The sequence below is a fragment of the Crocodylus siamensis genome, chromosome 12 (assembly GCF_052110815.1).
Source record: "Crocodylus siamensis isolate JL-2025a chromosome 12, ASM5211081v1, whole genome shotgun sequence".
Lineage (NCBI taxonomy): Eukaryota > Metazoa > Chordata > Crocodylia > Crocodylidae > Crocodylus > Crocodylus siamensis.
In genome coordinates, this window is record NC_143406.1 from 9,276,926 (window position 1) to 9,300,110 (window position 23,185).

General features: G+C 42.3%; 1 protein-coding gene across 3 annotated transcripts in view; it reads right to left on the reverse strand.

The window, feature by feature from the left end:
- RERE (arginine-glutamic acid dipeptide repeats) overlaps positions 1-22,705 on the reverse strand; it is a 381,891-nt gene extending 359,186 nt beyond the window's left edge. For all 3 annotated transcript variants that reach the window (XM_090023240.1, XM_090023239.1, XM_090023236.1), the window contains exon 1: positions 22,551-22,705. The gene's annotated coding sequence lies outside the window, so the exon portion shown is untranslated. The remainder of the gene's footprint in view (positions 1-22,550) is intronic.
- Positions 22,706-23,185: the final 480 nt, after the last annotated feature.

Here is a 23,185-nt window from a genome sequence, read left to right on the forward strand (position 1 = left end):
TTATTGGGAGGGGAGGGGAGCAACAGTACATCCTTAATACTGCATCAGGTTGTATTTTCAGAGAAGACCAGTGCAAGGGAAGATGGAACATCCTGAGTTATTTTAACAAGATCTCGTATCCCCACTGACTCAGATTCCTGCCAAAATAATCAAGAGAAATATTACGGACTTCTAATTTGTGCCCTTTTATTTCAGTGACAAATCTGGTTTCCAAGAGATAAGCGTTACTCTCTGAGAGGATCAGTCACCCTACCTACCACTAAAACATCATTTTGGCCCCACTATGCCCCCCATTCTTTTTTTAAACATGGGAAAATGACAAAGACCATTATAAATAACAGTCCTATGAAAGGATGCACATGATGACTAACTGTTCAGAAGTTGTGTGGCAAAGCCTCTGATTTTGATCCTCTCAACAAACTGGAAATGCTCGATTTACTCAAGGTAAATTCTCAAGTACTTCATGAACTAATTGCAGAAAGGAATAATGCTGCCTTACGAGTTGCTCTCATTGTTATATTGAGGCTTTTGCCTAGCTCGTAAGTTTTCAGAAATTTTCAGATTTTTGTATTGAGCACATGGCTGCACTATGCATTAATGATGGGAAGCTGGAGGCACTGTGAACTCCGGGGCAGGCAATGATTTCAGGCGGATGGCCGCTTACTGAGTTTTGGCAAGCCATCGAGGACCGCATGACAGGCAGCCAGGGGCAGATATATATTAATTTTCTAAATTTTTAGGGGCCCCGCAGACTGGACAGAATGGCCTGGTGGGCCGCATCCGGCCCGCGGGCCGCATTTTGCCCACCCCTGTGCTAACTGAACAGGTGATCAGGTTTTTGCCAGTGAACTGCAGGATAAGCAGATGAGCAGTGAAATGGTTAATGTCGCCATCACCTAGAGATAAGAAGCGTAGCTTACCTGCCTTACAGCTAGCAATTCAGACGGTCTGCAGACTCAAGCAGACTGTACTGTATTGATTTACGCTGTTCATATGTGGAATGTCCTTTTCATGATCAAAATGCTGCAAAATGGAAAGCCTAGAGTCTGGGAAGGATTTATGCAGGAAGGAATGGATTTCTGCTGCTATGGAGCATACGGGATCCGGGTCTTAGCTTTTCCATTAATAAATTACAAAAAAGCCACAAGACACTGATACCACACACTTTACCGTTCACCACAGCAGACTCAGCTTCTCGAGTAAATCCTCACGTAACCAGGTGACATTACAATGAGCCCAGAATGTTTTGTCTATTTGCTTTTCCTCTCTCCAGATAAAACTCTCTACAAACAAAACAAAACAAAACAAAGGGGAGGGGGAATACCTTCAACTACACAGCCTCCCTGGTATCCATTATTAGAAGGTAAACAGATGTTTATTCAAAATGCAACATCATTGTTTGTAAAGCATATAGAAACTGTTTGTATCAGCACAGAATGGATGTCATTTACTTATACCGCTTTAGTACGAACCATAAAGCATAACAATGAAAGGCATTCAAGCACAGCAAAACTTGTTAATGGATTTTGATAACAGCAGAAAGGCATCCACTGCATCCATTATTACTGCCGCAACATATTTCACAGTTAATACTAAACAGATCTAGTTGAATACAATCATACTAAGCGCAAGATTTCACCACATTATTTATCTAAGCATACAATTCCTCTGACATACTTCATATAAAAGTAAATGACCATTACGGGGGACTTGCAAATCTCTACTGTAACGGAAGCTATATTGTTATAATCCAACCATTAAATTTTCATGTTCCTTTATCTCCTCTGTGGGCTAACATTTTTCTAGGCATTTTTCCCTGAAACACATTTTTTCAGACCGTTACATTAATACTGAAGAACAGTGTCATCCCATCAAGACAAGACTCAAATCAACAACTAATATGTGGCAAGTGTGCAATGTTTCTTAACATAAAATCCAACCCTATACCCCACTAGAGAAAATAACCCCAAATGTTGCTTGCTCTCTAGTATCTCACATTTTAGTCTCATGCTATTACTGGCAAATTAACAGCATGACCAAATGTTGTATGTGCAATAAATAATTTAACTACCATGTCAACGTTGCCTTTAGCTCTTCCACTCAACCACCACACTAAACCTCCTATGAAGACCTTGGAGGAAGTAAGTAGAAATACCAAATAAATGCAGTGCAAGTTTAATGATAATACAAGACTATATATAGTTGTGTGCTTACCAATTCTTTCACGCTGAAAAAGCAAGAGCTCCTGCTATTTATGGCTTTGTTAATCTGACAAATTGGAGTGTACAGTAATGAGCGGAGGAAGTGTTCGACAGACCATTTCACACTGAAAAATTAGTTTCCACAAATTATAATTTGCCTAACTTTAATCATCAAATACTATTTTTAAGTGCACTGAAACATGTTTATAGAGTTGTACATTCCCCTATTTCAAGGAACATTCACTATAAACATTTTTCACTATATCAAGCTACCATGAGATTAAATACAAAAAAGCAATTTTCCTTCCCAAAAAAGCAGAAGTTGAGACACTTGGCTGTCAGATAAAAATCACCAGTTTTAGTTTGGATCTTAAGCCAAGAACCCTACTTGACTGTATATAAAAAAGCAGCATTTGCTATTTTTAAACCCATGTCCTATAATCATTTAAATGGTACAGCTTCATAATCAAAGCTCTGAATTCCTTTTACCCTGGGGGGGTGGGAAAAAAAAAAAGATTTACCAAATCACAATGCAAATTAGGAACATCAATGTTTTTTTCTTACCCTTTTTAAGTTTCCTGTCCTCCATCAAATATATAAAGCTCTCCAAAACCCTCTGGTAGGGTTCAATAGGTAAAAAAAAATCTAAAGAAGGTTTTCAAAAATTGGAAAACTGGACTGCCTATTTAAATAGTCCTCCTCCCTCCCCACTTTCAAAGCTAAATTTTAGCAATATGTTCCAAATGCACAGAAATCTCCAACTAAAGGAAAAGCAACATTTTTCAAGCATACTTTCAGTACCCATGACCACTCCACTCTGCCACCCATGCCACAGAAGCTGTCCTGCCAGAAAAGAAATATAGACAAACGGCCAACAAACAGGGAACCTGTTGAGTTGCCATAATGCCAGGTTAATCCAGGCAGCCTTCTCCAACCATTATGTCAGGGGGAAAAAAAGACACTTGCCTCACAGAAACACTGTTCTAAAAATGGATTTTGTTACAGGTCTGTCGAGTCTTTCCTAAATTCCAGTGGTGCAAAACTGCACCACTGAGTTGTTTGAGGCCCTACAAGGAATTCATTGCACCCACCACTTATTTTTAGAAGGGATTTCATGAGATTTATCACTGATAATGCATTCTCCCCAAACCAGAAGCATTAAGCTGTCTTTCTATATAACACGTACTTGTGGCTCACAAGGAAAGACAGAGTAAAGCTGGTTCTTTTTCTTTTCCTTTCCCAGTGCCAGGAAAGAATACTTCAAAGTGAGTTGGTGGAAGAACCTGTGCCACTCTCTGGGCAAAACAACAGTATCTTCTTTCAAGTCCATTAAATTAACAAAACGAAAAAGTATTCCAAGAAGTGAACAAATTGAAAAAAGTAGATCAGATATCACAAGACTCAATAAGAACACACTCTTTAAATCTATAAAACCTTCATTCCTGTCCAGTTTCAAAAGTGGATCAAATGCCTGTCTTTACAGAATCAAATCAATGTTAAACTATAGAACACAAAATTTGAGCACACACCAAAATTGTATAAAGAGCTGATATTGGGCCGAGTGCGGTTCTTTTGACAGAAATGAGAAACAAAGCTTCAGCATGCCTGACTGATTATATATATTAAAAACCAACACACTTATCAAGCTAACATGCTTTTCAAAAACATACGACAACGAAAGAAATGATGCCCCAGTGAGAACTGCAACGGTTCGTCTTAGCCAGCTCTCAGTGTATTTGGACACACAGCTGAGTACAGTTGAGTCAAATTAAAAAATCTGTCTTGGTTTTCTAGGTGCGCAATGCCTGGGGCTCAGGATACAACTGACTAAAGCTCTTAAAAAGTTGCCTACTTTGCAACAATAAAATTGTGCATCACAAAGTAAATATTTATTTTTGCAGAAGACAAACTCTCCCATGGGACAGTCCAGGACTATGAAATGAACTCTTGTGACTCAAAGACCAAAACCATAAACTTAACTTCTTTGGTTTGAAGTGCTAAGTGCACTTCCTCAACCTTGCCTTCAATAAGGAATACACAGCACAGTAGATTTTATTTTCTCAGTGTAGATATCAACTTCAAGTTTTGAAGCTGAGAGGGGAAAACAAGAGAAGAAAGAAGAACCACACATTAAATGTTCCAACAACGCACGAAATGCCTTGACTAGAAGATGCCAGTTCTCGGTATGGTAACTGTGAGCCAAATGTCTTTAAAACAGGTTTCAGGTACTCTGCCTCTGAGGATCAAATGCATTACACCATATTTTCCCCTTTTACAAGAAGCTGAAAGATCTCGGCCTCAGCTATAAAAAAACCTAATGGAGGAAGAGGCGGGGAAAGGGTCTTTCCATGCTCTAGTTTCCAGAAAAATCAAGAAAAACAAAAGTTTACCAAGCATTTAGAAAGGAATAAGAGATTCTCTTTCCACACTGGGCTTTCCAGTCAAGTATTTGCCTACTATGACCAGGCAAGAAACAGATGGATATAGATTCTCCAAAAGGAAGTAATTTTGAAGAACTAAAGTCTCTCTCGAATACACACACATCATCCTTTCAACACACAGTAGGAACAGAAATGAAATATTTCATGTCAGGTCCTTCAAATCCGTTATTTTGCCTCCATGACATAAGTGAACACCTGATGCTGCAGACAGCATTGAAAGTCCTAATGCACCTGTAACTATATAATGGTGGATGCTAATTTTGATCACTGAGCTCTACAGCTGCCACCTACTGACTAGCCTGTCAGACGCACACAACCCTGTGCCACAAGCCCCAATGCTACAGGAGGCAAAGACAATTTTCCTACAGCTCAAGCGATTAAGGAAAGCATTTCTGAGTAGACAGCTTGGTCATCTTGTTTCATTACTATGAAATTGTTCATGGCCATTAATCACAGGAAAACAACAATCAAAGCAACTTGCATATCTGCAAATGATAAAAAAACCCCAGAATCCTCTGTGCCCAGATGACAAGGTGATGGATGCTTCAAACAATGCCTAAAATAAACAGGTTAGGAATCTAGTCCAGTGCTGGAAAGGTGGGAATTCTTGCTTGAATACTGCAGTAATCAAATGCCCTGAAGCAAGTCATTCTGCTTTCCTAACAGGAGCAAATTAATTATAAATTTCATTCAGAAAGGAAACAGGTTTCTACTTCAGAAAGTGCGAGAGATGCAAGACAGCGAATAACGTGATTTTACAAAATATGAAAGATACCTTGCCTGGATATTTTCAAGGAGACAGAAGGGATGAACTTGTTGCTGCAACTTTGAGCAAAGAAATTCTGGAACCCAAATTTGTTACCAGCAGTTAGGGACCAAGGGCAAAAATGATGATAACCTGAAGGAGTTCAGCTTCTTTTCGGTTTCCTGCTTCCTTACCTATTTTTTAGTTTGATATAAAGTTACCTTCTCATACACACAGTATCTGAATTCAGAGTAACAATACAGGATTCCTCTGATAACAAGGATTACGATCAGACACACATTTATTATAATTTTGCAAAACCCAACACTCCAGAGGAACTCTTCCAGTTAGCTAAAACCTGTTACCATTGTATATTCTAACCCAGGGGTGGGCAAAACGCGGCCCAGGGGCTGGATGCAGCCTGCCAGGCCATTCTAGCCGGCCAGCAGGGCCTCTAAAAAATTTAGGAAATTAGTATTAATCTGCCCTGGGCTACCTGTCACACAGCCCTCGATGGCTTGCCAAAACTCAGTAAGCGGCCCTCCGCCCAAAATAATTGCCCGCCCCTGTTCTAACCCCTATGTTCCTGACCATTTGCTACCCTTTCTCAATGCTACACTGTGTGACAGTTGCCTTGAGTTACCTTTCCATGCAAATTAAACTAGAAGATGATCCCACTTTTTGTGTGGAACGACACATACCCTCAAATATCTAGATTTATTATTCAGAACAACTTATTGGAGGTACTGAAACCCATTTATCTACCAATGCCACCATCAGACATCAACTCTGACTCAAGGCCTTCCTAAAAGGACCACAACAATTCTCAGACATCTTCCACAGATCTAGATCATGAACTTGTCCTACAAGCTGTTGTGCCAATACAGTCAAATGTTTACACAGCTTTCCTCCAATGACTTCCAAGTCCAGGACACTTTCATTCGGTTATGTTTATATTTAGTCATTAAGTAGGTAAACTTAAATAGATCCCCATCAAATGACAAAGGTTACGTAACCCATACTTACTACTAACTGAAAGATATTCAAATCAAGGTGATTCTGCTAATCATTTGTCCAAACATCTGAACAGTTAACTCTTGCCAGGTCTCAGGGAGGAAGAAAAACAGGGAGAAAGAGCAATGCAGGCACTGTACACCCTGTTGCACAGCAGCTTTTAAAATTACACACTTAAGGTATTCTTATTGTAGTTGAATTAACAGAAAGTCAGGTTCCCATTTCCACACTGCCCAGCATTGCTTCAAAATGTCAGAACTCGTTTGCCCCTTTTCTCCAAGTAATTTTATCTTCAACCTAAAAAGTCAAACAAAAATTGCAGAAACTACAAAGGAGCAAGAGGTTGGTTTTGATGGTAGGGATTTTAAAACTACATCTCAGTCTAGTGATTCTAAGACATCATCTGAAGAAGCCCACCTTGACAATAGCTGTATCAAAAGGTTTCAATTCCTGGGCAATCAGATCACTACAGCAGGCATATCAATTACATATGATGCTCTGAAAATACTTTGACTCGAATACTTCTAGCTTCACTCTCTTTTGAAATCTAAGACCTTGTTTCGAGGCTGTAAAAAACAGATGTTTTTAAATGAAATCTAGCCCACAATACCCTATTTCTGGTAATAGGGTATTAAAAAAACAAACATAAAACCACCCCCAACAACAATGCAAGTGTTGGGAACCTAGGAAGCAGGCAAGAGCAAGTAATTCAAAGGAACTGGAAAAAATGTCCTATGGATTTTTACAGGGAACAGCATTACTGTCAGAACTGAAAGTCTTTTTTAGTGACTTGAATACAGATTTTTCCAGTTAGAGGCTTTTAGGAGCTCACCAGTTCTTTGTCACCATAGCTGATACTTACTGTAAATATCTTAAGCACAGAGGGAATGTATAAATGCATGCTTTAAAAAGACATTTCCATCTACGCTTGAAGATACGGCAGAGATCCCAAGATGAACAGAAAATACACAAAATAGGGGAAAGGGAGAGAAGGAACCTCAGAAGAGGAAGCAGAAAGAACTGAAGGCTACCAAAAGCAATAGAAAAATGCAGGACTCGATTTCTCCATCCCGCTAGCTGTGTCTCAATGGTGATACCATCATATTGCTGGCCTCAGTGTAGTCATCCTTCTAGATGCCATTTTCTTGTTATGCTTCCTCAATTACAAATAATTTGTTCTGTTATATTTGAGATTAAGGTTTTGTGCAGATTTCTCAAGAGACTGGTTGAGTTTAAATGGATTATAGCTGATGTCGACTGTATGCAGCGAAAGGGAAGAGCACATCTGCTGACCTATCAGCTGTCTTTGCATTGACTATTACTTCCATTTCATTCCTTGCAGGGATTGTGTTTGTTTGTGTCTGTCCCAATTATGAAGAACTTGGCGCATGAAGGATAAGCAGCTAAACGCAAAATTACCAGGATTAAACGAGCCATGAAAGATACCTTGCTATCCATTGCAAAATTAAGTTCAAGACATGCAATCTTGGCAGACTGCTTCAAAAACAGGCTACTGCTCGCGCACAATGAATAGCCACAACATACTATAGCAATGAAAATGAAAACATCAGACAAAGACATTCAGCGGGTTTCAAGTAGCTCCTGGATACCCACTGCAAAACAATTCATGCTGTCTGCAGGAAACACCAGGCAAGAAACCGACTACTGATTAAAAAGGATTACACCAAAGGACTGGATAAATTATAGAAGAAATCATCAAACCCAATGTGTTTTAAGAGGTTGTGCAATCCAGCGCTATAGAGAGATGAACAGTAAAGAAAAAAGTAAACGATAGCAACCATGCTGTAGGAGTTGCATGGGGATCGGGGGAAAAAATTTCCCGAGGCTGCCAAGGAGTTCCTATAGAAGCAGATCCCGGCAGGAACGGTGGAAACCTGCATTCTGCACCCTTACTTTGTGAAGAACCTGTTGACCTGGACTCCAGCACCATATTCAATCTCCCTCAAAAGAGCTGAATGAACAGAAAATCTAATTAACGACCACAGAAAAGGCATTTTAATGAAAAACTACAAATCAAAGCAACAAGAGACGCAGGTAGAGAGGCAAAAGTATCAGACATGAAAAGGAACGGTAACGAGAAAAGAACCATCAAAAAGACTAAAGAGAAGACATTTTAATTTAAATGAAAGGGCTGAATAAGACAAATACCTATGAAACATAACTCCCAACATGACAGGGGAAACAACGGTTGCAAAGGAACATAGAAAAATGATGCAGACAAAAACAAAAATCTAGAAATACCTGAAAAAAATTAAGGTTTGAGGTAAAAAAAAAAGAGGAACTGAATCATTTGTGGATTAGTGGTTGTCTGAATGACACTGGGTTTCTAACATTAGGTTTTTCCAAAGAAGCCGCAGGGATTTCACCAATCATTTCCCACTGTCTTTTCCTGGAATGTAGCTGGGTAACCCCATAAGCTTTGAAGTTCTAAACCTAAAATGTGGATTCATATCTGGGCTAAACAAAGAAAGTTTTGAATCACATGATAACTACGTGGTAGTCTCAGTTCAAAGGCATTAGGGCACATCACAGCTGTTCTTTTGTTACCGGACAGTGAAGTTATGGACTGTACAGATGAAGCAAAGTCAGACTTCCTAACCCTTCCGGCTGCCAACCAAAATCTCAACATAGCTGAGACCTGTGTGACCCAGCCCCTCCTGAGATGCGCATGCCCCGGAACCAACAATTTGTGCACAGAGTCCCACTTCAGATAATAACTGGTTGCTAAATAACTTCCTAGAATACTTGATAAGAACTGAAAAGAACAGAAAATAAACACACAGATTGACAAAAAAAGGTTTTTATTTTACTACTATTTTTCACAGTAGCCAAACTTAAGATTGTTCAGGAGCAACAGTCTATACGTCTGGTGACCTTGAAGACTGAATCAACCTCTCATTGCTGGAAAAGAGGATCCTCCAGATGAGAGCTACAGCACCTGAGGAGGTTAACATCATAGCTCATTTTTATACCGAGAACTCTGGCTCTAATTCCCACATTCTGAACAAGGCCCCTGCCAACATTTGTTCCCGTGCTTAGTTTTAAATAGCTGACTATTCCCATTGAAGTCAATTAGACTGTTCATACACATGGAGTTCAGCACATGCATCAGCTTCTCCAGGTTGAAGACAAAAAAACCAACAACTTACAACTTGTTTTCAACAGAAAGCAATGTACTGGGTAGGAAAGGCTAAAAACAGTCTGCTTTATGTGTGGCAAGTATATACTCTCTCAAGCCCAACCCTCACCTCCAGATCTGCTTAATTAGATGCTAGCCTCCCCCCTCCCCCCCCCAACTGGACTGCACCCCAATTAGATGAATTTGCTTCAGAATTATTTCAAATTCAGTGGCTCCTATACTAGCTTAAGCAGTCCATTTAAAAAAAAACTACATGCATTTACACACGTGTGCATATGTGTACACACATGCACAGTTAGGTGCCACATGCCTTTTTCTAAGTTTATTAGTTCTATAACGTAACTCCTTTCTTCTCATTTAACATTTATATCTTCATCTTTGCCTTTAAGTAAACAAAATCCTGATCCCAGTAACTTTATTAGGGCAAAAGGAGTTTTACACAGTATTTCAAACATTTTGCAAAGAACAAGTTTAACTGAATAAAGGGTGAGTACGTAACAAAGGAGAGTCAAAGAGTATAAATAAATATAGTTGAGAACTCAAAGGCTCCCATTCTGCTACTGCAGACCGATAACATATATGTGCAATTAAAATGGGGAAAAATGGTTAAAGTAATTCAAACAAAAGAGTACCCCAAAGGCAAACTCAACCAAACCAGTAGTTAAAAAAACAGTAAATTAAATAAATCTCTGAGATGCATGGAAAGAAAAATCCTGGAAGTTGTTTTGCTTTGTTTTGTTTAAAATACATTATAAGGGTGACTTTTGCCAATTTTGACCATAGAAGCGAAGACAGCTACAAGTCCCTGGGATGGTATTTCACCCAAATGCAGTTGAAAACCAAAACAAAATTATCCCAGCTTGACACCGTTCAAAGAGCCAGGCGTTTTCCATAGCAGCCTTTACCACAGGGTTCATAACTAATTTGGTATAGCCACATAATACTGTGCTAGCACTTTACATCTTGGGGTCTAAAGCAATGAATCACTTGCACGATTTCAAAGAAACATGGCCAAAAAAATCCACACTGTGGCATGAGGATTACAGTTCAAAGCCAACCAAAAAGAAAGCCAGTCTGTTTCAAGTTAAAGATAACTGCCAACCAATGAAGATTTGAAACCAGATGTAAAGTGAGCTTATGGGTGTTGGGGTGCAAATACACACCACTTCCAAATATATCTATTTCCATCTCTCAGCATGAATACAAGTAGTGAGACGATGCTAAAGCAATAATCAGTTTCCAGATACAACCTTTCACCCCTCTTCTCCTACTGTATGTCACTAAAACAGTTTGTTAATGTATTAAAATGCCTAGAAAGTATAAATCACAAATGGTTTAACAGGAGGATAAATGTGCAAAAGCATGCTAAATGGATGGACTGGCTGCTCAAGTTTACACACATGAAGTGGGGCCACTCTCTCACACTAGAATTGCACATCCCCACTGGTTTTACCTTTGCCAAATACTGGGTTTTACAATAAAACTCATGTATTTGGATAGTTTCATCACCAAAACTATTTGTGTAGCCTACTGGTCACCTAAACAAAATGCAATATACTGCTCAGGAATAAACCCATTACACAAAACACACTGTGATTACAACCTATTAAATATTGAAATACAGTGAAATGGTTGGGCTTACTTCATTTTTTGCAAGAGTCCACAAGCTGAATTATTGGCCAAGTTTGTCCTAGATTCTTACTGACTAAGAACAGCAAGAGTAATCTGTGGCTAACTTACTAGTATCTGGTCAATATTAAAAACTTGTACTTCCATACTACTTACCTTTAGAGATAACTCTAAGGTGTACTATTGGTAGGAAAATATCAACCGCTTGATTTCACAGATGAGGAAACTGAGGCACAAGGAAATAAGACAACTGTCCAAAAAGACACGAAGCAAACCCATGCCAGAGCCAGCAACAGAATTCATCTCCCAACACCAAGTCCCAGATCTTGATCCTGCTGCTTCCTCAATGGACCACATAACAGATGTCACTGGAGAGATGGTAACTGAAGATGAATCAGACGAAGATTTAGGAAACCATATAAACTTAGAAATTTTAATCAAGAACAGCATGGCTGGGGGGGAAGGGGTGAAGGGAGTGTTTGAAGTCATAGATTCACAAACAGGGAATCTCCATCTTATCTGTTGTCTACTTTCTTCCCTTTTTTGGAAGATTGAAATGTAGCCTAGCTAAAGTCTTTGGGCTTTAGCTAGGCTATGCAGGTGAAAGTTAATAGCATGCTGTATTCAAGAGGTCAGAACTGATGATCCCTTCTGGGCTTACTTTCTCTGAAACAACACCCAAGACATCTATTTGTTAGTGCCTCAAAAGCTGTCTTACCAGGAAAAACCATGGTTATAAGTTATCAGGCCGTCAGAAACACTATTTTACAGAAGATGGACTTACAAGAAGAGCAAGCACAGCATGGAGAGTGGGATAAGGGGATAAAAGTAGTTATTTGATGAATAACTAGTTTAAGTAAGAAAACTGAGTTCTTGGGAACTGAAGCAAGTCAGCAGGGAGAGGAGTGACTAGTGAAGTACCGTGCAAGCAGAGGTGTATTGCGACCAATTTTATTCACTTCATGTAATTGCTAACGTGGAAAGAACATGCAAAAGGCTGAAATTTCCTGACACAAGACTAGAGGTGCAGTGAATATAAAAAAGAGGTAGGAAATAAATTCAAATTATTTATTCTGACTAGAAGCATGAACAGATAAGCAGCTCATGCAACTCATTGAAAAAAAAACAAACAACAAAAAACCCCTGCCCAGATACACACTTCACAATCGGCTCATGACAAGCTGCAGAAAGGAACTATACCATCAAACACACACATTACTGAACAGGAAAAGGATCTAGGGATAGCGGTAGAAAGAATTCAAAAGGGTTTACCCAAAGGTATACAATGAAGCATAAACAGAAGTATTACTTAATTAAGAAGTTGAATCCTTCATCCAAGGTGCTGGACTAAGTCAAACTCATGGGGAAATACAGGAGTAGCAGTGCTGCTCTCCCGTCTCAGGATGTCACTGAGTGCATTCTACCGGTCTGCCTACTCTGAATGACATCTACTTCATACTAGGTACTAGCTAGGACTATTACAGCATGTCAAACTGGGGTTTGGACACTGCTGAGTTTCCCTTGTAAACACAGGATGATGTCTGATTAAAGTGATCCCAAAAATAAGTTCTTTGGACCACAGTAATATTTATTCTTTCACCCAAAAGTATGAAGTACACAGGGGAAAGTATACAACAAGAACAGAACCCTATACGCACGCTGCCTTACCTAAACCTGCCCCTACTGGGTCAGGAAGAGTCTTTTATTCTCCCCATCACTACTAGTGTAATGAAGTAATCCTGCTTCTGGAGATTGGCTGGAAAAGCCTTACCCAAGCTTACTACGAAGCCTTTCTTTCCAAGCTTACCCAAGCTTCCCAACCTAGGAAGCCTTTCCAAGATTACCCAAAGGCACCCCATCTCGAGGACATCTGAAGTCTTATAAACCTTTCTGATCTCAGGCTTGCCTTTGGGAAGAACAGCCCATTCTAGCCTAGATGGAGCCAGTCTCATTGCTTGTACATTTCCCCTTCAACAGTCTCTTCTGGATTTAGGTCCTAGCAGTTTGGCAACTAGTAAAGCAAAACTGAATAAGTTGAGTCACTCAGCATTCAGAGAGAGAGATTTTCCCAACTCTTTACAAGTACAGCACAAGGCAAAATAAGATGATTCTGCAACTCAGGAAGAGTTATTCAGGAAGGCAGGAAAACCTTGGCTGGCGACACCAACACCTGACTCGTGCTAGCCACGATGGAATGTAACACAGGCATAAACAAGCCAGAATCAAGTTCTTAGTATTGTGTAGAAGAGGAAAGTTAGAGATGATCTTAAAGCTCAGACCCATCTTGCACTCAACAACTCAGCATTCTACTCACCACATTGTTTTAAAATTATCTGTCACCTGCGAAAGTCCTCTGGCTCTCCAGTTCCCTACAGCCAGCCAGGAGGATGGTTCAATGGTTTGAGCTGCGGACAAAGGCAGGAAAGGCCTGGCCTCTACTACATTTTTCCACAGGGTACCCGAACGATCTCGGACAAGTGACTTAAATCCACACACGTTTGCAAAATGAGGATTCAACATGTTTTTTCAAAGTGTCCTAGCATCTTCAAATGGGTTGTGCTAGATAAAGATATGGCAATTTTATTACTGAAGATGCATCATTCTAGGACAGCAGAGATCCCACAAGTCTCATTTAACTGCCAACTCGTCAGGCATGTAACATCTTTAAATTATGCATTCCACAGCATCTTTTGTTCACCTAGAAAAGCCTGAGGACTTGAAAAGATAAGGTGAATTTAGAACAAAGATGAGGTTAAGCATATAGGTCATAACGGCTCTCAATTATAAGGCTTGGGAGGTGGGATGGGCATTTAACATGTAAAACCTGGCCTTAATTCTGCAGTCCACTCTTAAAATGGCACCAGAATGAGACGACAGACGGAGGGATAGCAGCTACTGAACTACTGCAAACAGAGGGGGCACGGAATTAAGTTACTACAAGAGTCCAGGTGGAATTTCATTGGAGGGAGATTAGTTAATATTTGGAAAGTGGGGGAGAGGGGGGAGAGCATGAGAAGAAACCTGCCATGGATCAGCAGAAGGAACGCAAGTCATGTAAAGAAAAGAATCGCTGGGAGATGAGAAAGAAATTACATTACATTTAAAAGCAAGTTTAGGAGGGGAAAGACCTCCTTTCATCCCACCATTTTCTGTACTCAAAGATATGCAAACCTATGTTGTAGTTAAAAAGTGTCTTTCCCCTCCTCCCCACAGCTATATTTGTTTGATGTGAAAGTCTCTGCCATGGCCCTAAAGCAACCATGCTGCTGGGACCTACTCACACACCAACTGTTCTTTATGAATTAGAAACAAATCTGCAGATTGTCATGCTCAGGCACCATGAATTTTTACTGGGAGCATTTCCTTGGAGAAATAGAGCCCTTAAAGCACTTGAAGTCTCTGATGCACTGTCGCTTTCCTCATTCAGATTCAAACCATTTTTCATATTAACATGCGTGAATAGATAAAAACTCCTAAATCAGAGAAAAGGGGAAAGAAGCATTCTGGCATCAGCATCATGTATCTTGAGCCTGTCTGGCTTTCCAAATTAGCAGCTGAAATCACATATGCACTTTTTAGAAGTCTTCCATCTTAAAACACATGTTTATGACTGATTTTCAGCCCCTCCATCTCCATACCCATTGCTCCATTATGCTGGTTATGATTACCCTGAGCTTTAAAACAGGGAACAGACTAGTTACCTTAGGTCCAAAGCTGGAAAGCAACACAGTATGAGGGGGAATCCATACTTAGTTTTGGCTCCATTCACTGCACTCAGTTCTATAAACCAGGGGTGGCCAACCTCAAGTGGCACAGGCAGCCCGTGTGTGGCACACAGCAGATTGGGGAAGAAGCAGGAAGACAGCGGCAGATAGAGCAGGGAGAAGAAAGCAAAGCAGCTGATCAGACACAAGGAGGAGATCAGAATGGGGCTCAGGGAGGGTGTGAGCCTTACCTTGGGGACAACCCTTGTGGCAGACTGCCCTAAACCGTGCTGCTTTGCAACCCTCATCTAGCAAAAGATGCTATGCTTGTCATTCAACCTACTTAAGCCACTCTGCTAAACCATGCCGCTATATTAATTACCATCTCCCCACCACTGCAAGACTAGCTCCACCAGTGGTAATTACAGCAAGAGAACTAATGCTGACAGACCAGATTCACCAACAGCATCTGAACTACTCCATTGTGCAGATCTGCTCTGAGCAGCCTCAGACAACGTGGCATTTAAGAAAACGCTAGTGCCCCTCCTGTCAGTGTCACAATAATGGAAGAAATACTAGCTAAGACAGAAACTACAGAATTTATCAGCTTCTTGTCACCATCAGTGAAAAGATATACAAGTCAAAATGACACAAGTACCTCTTACAATCTGAAGCACAAGAAGAAAGAAAATGCCCTGCAAGTACATACAAAGTAACAGTTAAGTCAATTAGACTCCACCCACACAACTCTTGACTGTAGGACTGGAGGCTGTATATTTAATGACAGCGTTAAGTAGGTTAGCTAGCATTTTTGATGCTGAGACTTTTGAGGCGCTTTGGAATCAAATGCAAAGTCAACACATTTCATCAACTCTCATTCTTCTAATGCATCAAGATACATCAAGTCGGCTACAGACAAATGAAGAAAAAACAAACAAACCACGCACTAGAGAGCTGTACCAAAAAATTTAAAAACGACAAACAATGTCAATGGAAGTGGCAGAAACATGCACCACACATTTTTGCCCAGGGCCTACCCTTTTATATGAAACACCTACCAGCAAGATGAAACAAACTGAAATATTCTGCCTGTTCCAATTTGTTTGTTTTTTCTGCTCATTTAACAGTTTTTCAGATAGTCACCTTTACATTCTCCCCATGCAGTCTAATGAACTCTGATCTTACCATGAAACCCTGTCACCCAACGTCAACTACCACAAACATCAAAAAGACTTCCGTTCTTCTACAAAGATCAACCCTGTGAATCCAAATGCAAGACTTAAGGTAAGTAGTTTTCTGTTTTTGTGGCTGTTTCTTCTCAAAAGAAAGAGAAAGATTTTCAAGTTAAATAAAAATAATTTAAAAAAAAATAGCAGCAACCTCAGGGGCAAATGGATTCCACACCCCCCAACTCACCACTCCATTTTTACTACTGAATAAGGCCACAGGAATTCATCACTTGAAATATTCAAAGGAACTATTACATTCCAAAAATAGGCTGAATTTGATTCAAGAGACCTTCTAATCTGGACAACATCATGACTTTGTTCTCTCATTTATCACTGGACATTTTGTGCACTTGACAGTGGTGTAGCATTAACAATACTAACTGGTTTTGAATATAAACTGAAGCTCATGTCCAGGTTATTTTAGTGCTCATTTGTTTCAGCATCAGATTTTCCTCTATTTACATCAAACTTTATAACAAGATAAAACTAGCTAGCACAAAGTTTGTAGGCGACCTGCTGCTTCTATAACATTTTCACGAATTAATGATTTTAAGATTACTTGGGTTCAAAGTGACTCTGAAACAATTCTTCATAAATGCACAGTGCACAACTTATTCTACATTTCCCGAGTTGCACTTTCAAGAAAGCATGTCGAAAAATTCACAAAGCCACCTGCACTTCAGTCTTACATGGCATGCCATGCATGAATTTCAAAGCACTTCACAAAGAAGGTGTCATTATCCTGGTTTTGCACTGAGAGAAGACTGATGCATGGCACTACCCAAGCTTTGCTTTTGCTTTTCTCTTGGTCAATCCATTCTTCCGCCCACTCGATGAACTGAACAGATAGTTTAATTTCAATATCCAAATGAAATGAGGACTGTCAATTAATATTTCAGTTTATTTTTACTCTGCTTTTGCAATCCCTTACCTCAGTATGTTTTCAAGGCAAGAGATACCGTCAGCCTTTCTGAAGACAGTGTGTGGACACAGTTACCAAACAACATAAAAGCTTGTGTAAAGTGCCACTAGCAAACCAGTATAAGGAGTACAATACTCTGTTACAGTTCCTTCTCCCATGTACCCCTTCTCTCCCCAAAATAGTACTTCTTTCTTTTTCTTAGTAATTTACCAGCAACATAATCAGATCCATCTTCCAGAAAGCCTATCACACAACTATTCCTTAACTCTCACTAGACCTTCTCTTCCAAGGACGCTACCCCCACAGCTGGCTTCCAATTTTTTCCATTTTACTAGACAAACTTGCAGCCATTGGACTATGAACTTAATTTCAAGCTGACCTGATAGAAACAGCCCCAAAAACAGCATTTGAAATTATTAATAGGATCCTTGTTTTCTATTCTATCATCAGCACTCATGGTTCAAAGAACATCATACATGGGCATTATATATATATTTTAGTCATGTCTGATTCTAGAAGAGTCCTATCAATCAATCTAAGCTTGGATCCTAGATTTAGAAGACAAAAAAGTACAAAACTTACTGGTTATGGAAATATTCTTTATTCCCATAAAATCAAAAGAGGAAGTGCGATATTTTGGATGTCACCATTTCTCAAGAAACTCTCAAGCAACCCCCATCATGTTAGGGCAGTTAAAAGAAAAAAAGTTAAAATAACCAGAAATTTAAAATACAGAGCCAGCTAATCTGTTTTTACCCTAATGAAGTAAAAGAGATCAAACAAGAGAAACAATGGAAAGCAATTTATTGATTTGAAGACCAGAAAGGACCACTATCATCATCATCAAGTCAGAGCTCTGGCAGAAGACAGACAATAGAACTTCCCTGAATGATTACTTGAAAACTGCTAAATATACTTCAACTAAAGCACATTTTTCATAAAAGCATCTATTTTTTATGTTAAAGTTTCTAGCGATGGAAAACCCATAATGACCATTGGTTTATATTTCTGATGGTTAGTTAGACTTGCTATGAAAAAATCTGCTTCAAAAAATATTTTGGTTCTCTTATTCTAATGTATTTTTAGAAGCATAAGGACCAAGTTTCAGGTATTTGCAGAACACATAATAATCCCCAAGTCTTCTTTAAAAGATAACTAGTGTCATACTGCAAAGAAATGGCAAACCCCAAAAGCTCTAAAGAAACAAGGGACCCTAATAATGATTTAAGTGAACTTCAAGCAGACATTTAGGGAAAGGTAGGGGACTGCCCACACATCTCACCACAGGATCAGAGTTTTTTTATCATATAACCAATTAAGTCTGTTTCTCTCGTTCCAGCTTGGATTACTGAGAAGTGAGCATTGCCTTTACACAACCACATTATGAAGAAAATGTTAGGCACATAACTGAAGCTCATGGCCTCCTCTAAGTCAGTCAGCCCATGAAATCAAAGCCACCCCTAGGCAATCTTAACGCGTAAGCAGCTCTGGTGAGAAGATAGCATGAGTAATGCAAGCTTGCAATAATTGTACATGCCCATGGCAAGCAATTTTTTAAATAGTCAGATAACCTCCCCTCCTTACTGCAAGGTTCTACAAACAAATTTCACATCCAAGCTCGTAAAGGAACAAAATAATTAAGAAAAATATTAATGTAATAGACTACAGTGCAACAGCAGAGGAACGGTATACATAGTTATTTGAGCAAACCTGAAATTGGGAATAAAAGCATTATGAATCACATGGGTTCTACCCTGAAATGCAGTAATCAGAAAATAGGTTTGAGTTGGGGAGTTGGTGTATGGATCTCCAAGGCCCTGCTCTACAGTCAGACCTGAATGCATACAGCTCTGCATCTGTGAAGAGTCCCCAGTGAAATCAACAGGACTAGGTACAAAGCAATCTGCTTCGATTTCATAATCAAGGCCTACGGCAACTTTGCCTCTCCTAAACTCCAACGGCCTTTTCAGGCCATGCATTGGTAACTGCTGGCATTTGTATGGTATCTTTCAAGCAGGGATCTCAAAGACCATGGCAGCTCTGAGGAGGTCATCCCTCCCTCCATTGTTCTAATACCAGTACAACTTCAGGTAACTGGCAAACTGTGAAAGACAAAGCAATGGGCAGTATTTCTATTGTATGGCAAGTTTGGGACTGGCACGACAGTGACAGTGGTGAACCCAATTGGCCTAGACCAGGGGTGAGTAAAATACAGCCCACAGGACAGATCTGGCCCATGAAGGGACTTTGTCTGGCCCACAACAGTTCCTTGGTCTTGCCTGACCCAGGCACTGTCCAGCCCATGATGCGTCCCACTGCCCCCCAGACACGCAGCAGGGCTATGGCTGGACTGCCTTCCTAGGCGGCCCAGGCAGCCATGGCTCCTTCTAGCTGCTCCCACTGCTGGCCCCAGCCCCATGGTACTGGTGGGGACCTCCAAGCACAGCCCTAACCCCAGCCTGTCCTGTGCTCTGGACTCAGCTGACCCACGGCCGAGCAGACCATCTGGAACCCGCGCGCACAGCCCAGAGCTTGGCTCGCCCCGCGCCTGCTCTGGATTCGCCTGCCCACGCTGAGCAGCGGTGGTGGCCAGGCAGAAGCTGCTGCTCTCCACAGGGAAAAGCAGCCTCTCCTCTTTGCCACTGCCAGGCCCTTCTTGCTGCAGCCACCTGGAGCCAATGCCTGGGCTGCCCTGCAGCTCCTCTGCACTGCCACCACTGCTCTGCTAGGTGACCCACAGGCAACAGTGGAGAGGAACCGCAGGGCAGCCTGGGCACAGGCAACTGCAGCAAGCAGGGCCTGGCAGCAGTGAGAGGGAGGGGCTGCTTAAGTGTTCCCCTCCCCACCCTGCTTAACACCCCCCCCAGTGCCAAGCAGCAGCTTCTGCCTGGTCGCTGCCTCTGCGCAGTGTGGGCGAGCAGTCCAGACCAGGCACGGGGTGGGCCAGGGTCGAGGCTTTGCGCACGGGTTCCAGCTGATCCACTCTGGCCAGGGCAAGTCCGGAGCAGCCATGGGGCAGGCTGGAGCTGTGTGCTGTTGCAGCTGTGACAAGGATACGCAAGGCACATGTGCTCTGGGTTGTTGTGTTAGGGGACGGGGAAGGTACTGACCAGCCCAGGGCAGCTTCCCAGAACTGCCTATGTAGCCCATGGGCCCAAGTAATTGCCCACCCCTGGCCTAGACTCACATCATAGGGTCAGAACCAGAGCCAGAAACAGAACATGGAAGTCTTGTGCTCTAGCCATCATGCCATTTACCCCCCTTCCCCTGCAGAAAGCTGTAACAGTAGTGCCTGCCTACTCTCAATATGTCCTCTCACAGGATCCAGTACACTAGCATCTCTCCCTCCCCACCCACACATGCACACACATTCCTACCTCTCATCTGCACACCTCAATGCTGTCAGCCAGTGGAAGGTGCAGGTGAGTCATTCAAAGATTTAATACCCCAATCTGCTGTGTAGCCTGACCCCATGAAGCAAGCCTTGGATATCATGCCACCACACCTAGAACTGTAATCCATTTACAATTACCATGGTTAAAACAAGCCATTCAACAAGCAACACAAATTCACCATAAAAAAAACAATAAAGCAAGACATGCATCTATCCTAGACCACCTTTTAACCTCCTATTATTCCATTGCTCTCTATTTCTTCCCACTCCTGCATTAACCCCAAGTATCATCCTGAACAAAAGTGTTTTCTCTTCTCCCCTCACTTTTCACCTCCCTCCAAATAAATCTTAATTTCTGATACACGAGTCTAGAGAAAGACCACCTAAGAAACAGCTTGGGGGTCTTTTATGTGTAGCGGGGAAGGAAGGTGAAATGGGATGCAAAAAGAAAGCAGTGCATGAGATAGAAGAGTGCACTTTATATACCCATCTTTATACTCCCACCCAACAGAAGCCAGCCCTGAGAGGGGAGGAGGGAAGAAGACAGCTTGAACATTTGGGTGTCCTTTAGTTTCCGATTTACTCTTTCACCATTGCAAGGTTACAGAGAGGCCATCCCAAAGATGGGAGGAGGAGGTGGAGGGTAGAGAATGCTCTCCCGGATCCTCCCTTGCTCAAAAGAAAAAGAAGAAAAGCTGTGTTTGTGTACGAGCATGGTCCCAAATATGAGAAAGTGCATGAGAAAGAACAATGAGCTCCAGCCTGGGCATTGTGTGTGTGTGTGTGTGTGTGTGTGTGTGTGTGGTGTCTACCTCCTTCTCTTCCCTCCAGGCCTCACCAACTAACAACACAGAAATCTGCACAGCTACTATCCACCTAACCCAAGCCGTTAAAATCAACCCCAGTTTGTCATTTACAGGGCAAACTCGGGAGCCAAAGCCAAAACACGAAATATTTATCCACAGATGTTTTTATTATTATATCAATCCTCTTTTCCCTCTCCCACTCCCTACCACCACGGGTTGCCTAACTGGGAGGAAGCAGCATACACAAAACATAAAAAACGTTTCTTACAATACGAAAGCTGTGAAAGCTTCAAAGCTTTAGTATATTGCACGGTAATCCAACTATTTACCACATCCGTATTTTATAACCTACTGCCTTCCCCCTCCCACTCAGTTATCAGATTTATTTTTATTTTGCAAGCGTCTATTAGTTGAACCCTGGTCATTCAGGTCCCTCTCAAAACTGAGCATACTGCCTAAAAACACAAACACTGAAAACCAGCAGATCGGATTCTGATCTCGATCACCCTCGCGCACACCCAACCCAAAACAACTTCGCTAACTTCAGCATGTTACTCCCTATTTACAGCACAACGGCCGGCCGTCAGGAGCAAGCCCACCTGGCCCCTCAAATGCCCTGCGCCTTCTGATCTCCAAGAACAGGGGTGGGGAAAAAACAAAAAAAACAAAACACAACCCCAGCAGCACAAGAAACCGGTAAATCAGAAATAACTGCAACCAGTGGGTAAAAATAAACCTGAAGGAAGAAACACTTCAACAATGAATCATATTGTTTTCTTCCCAGCGATTCCTTGAACTGCCAGTTGCAGGAATGAAACCTGCAATGTTGTCTACCTCCCACTACTTTTTGGTAGAGCTTGGAGCCTTTCTTCTTGTTCACACTTTAGAAAGAGAAATAGAAGGGGAGGGGGGCACAACACACACACACACACACACACACACACGCACACGCACACTTCCTGCCAGGAGATGTTACAACTCACAATCCAATCGTGCCAAATTTCGCATTGTGCCATTCCGGACTGAAGCCAGTCGGGTGGGGTTTTTTTGGTTTTTTACCCCAACAAAGCGCTGGCTCTCCAGGCAGGCTGTTCAAGCAGCGCCCCCCCGCTCCCCCCCCCGTTCATAGGCTGACCACCCCCGCCCCCCTTCCTCCCCAGACAAGGCAACCAACAGCTCGCCCCCGCCGTGACCAGGCCAGGACCGGTGCTCCGCGCTCCCGCACCTCAGCCCTGCCCGGGAAGCTGCACCTGGGCTCGCAGCGGCTCCCCGCACCCGGGAGGGACCAGCCGCCGCCGCACCTACCTTCCCCGGCGCCCTACAGCATGGATGGGCCGGGCGCGCTGCAGCAGCTGAAGGGAGGAGCGGGCGGCGGCGGCGGGAGACACGGCGCGGCCGGGAGTGCAGACAATGTGCGGCGGCGGCGGCGGCGGCAGCGGAGAGGCGGAGCCTAGCGCCGCCCGCCGGGGGGAGGCGGGGGGGCCGCGGGCGCCGGCCGGGTAGCCCCACCCCCTACCGGGCGCAGCCAATCGGCGCGCAGCCGCCCGGCGCCACCTGCCAGTATGCAGCCTCCCCATTGGCTCCGGCGCGGGACCCGGCAGGAGGCTGCGGCCAATCAGGGGAGTGAATGGAAGTGATTTAAAAGAATAGAGCGTGAGGAGGGGGAAGGTTGGGAGCCCCTGGGGGGGACGCGGGAGCAGGCCCTAGGCACAGCTCGGCCCCGCGGTGGGGACAGTGGGCTTCCCATCTCCAGGAGGTGCTGAGCAGGCCTCGTTAAACCCAGGTTACATGTTGAATCGAATTCACACTGGGCTCCGAGGATTTTTTTTCTTCAAGTGTCATAGCCATGGTGTCACGTCCACGCACTGTTATCGGATGGTGTTATGTCAGAGGTATAACTCGGACGGATGCGTACATCGCGGCGTGGGTGTCTCCCGGAA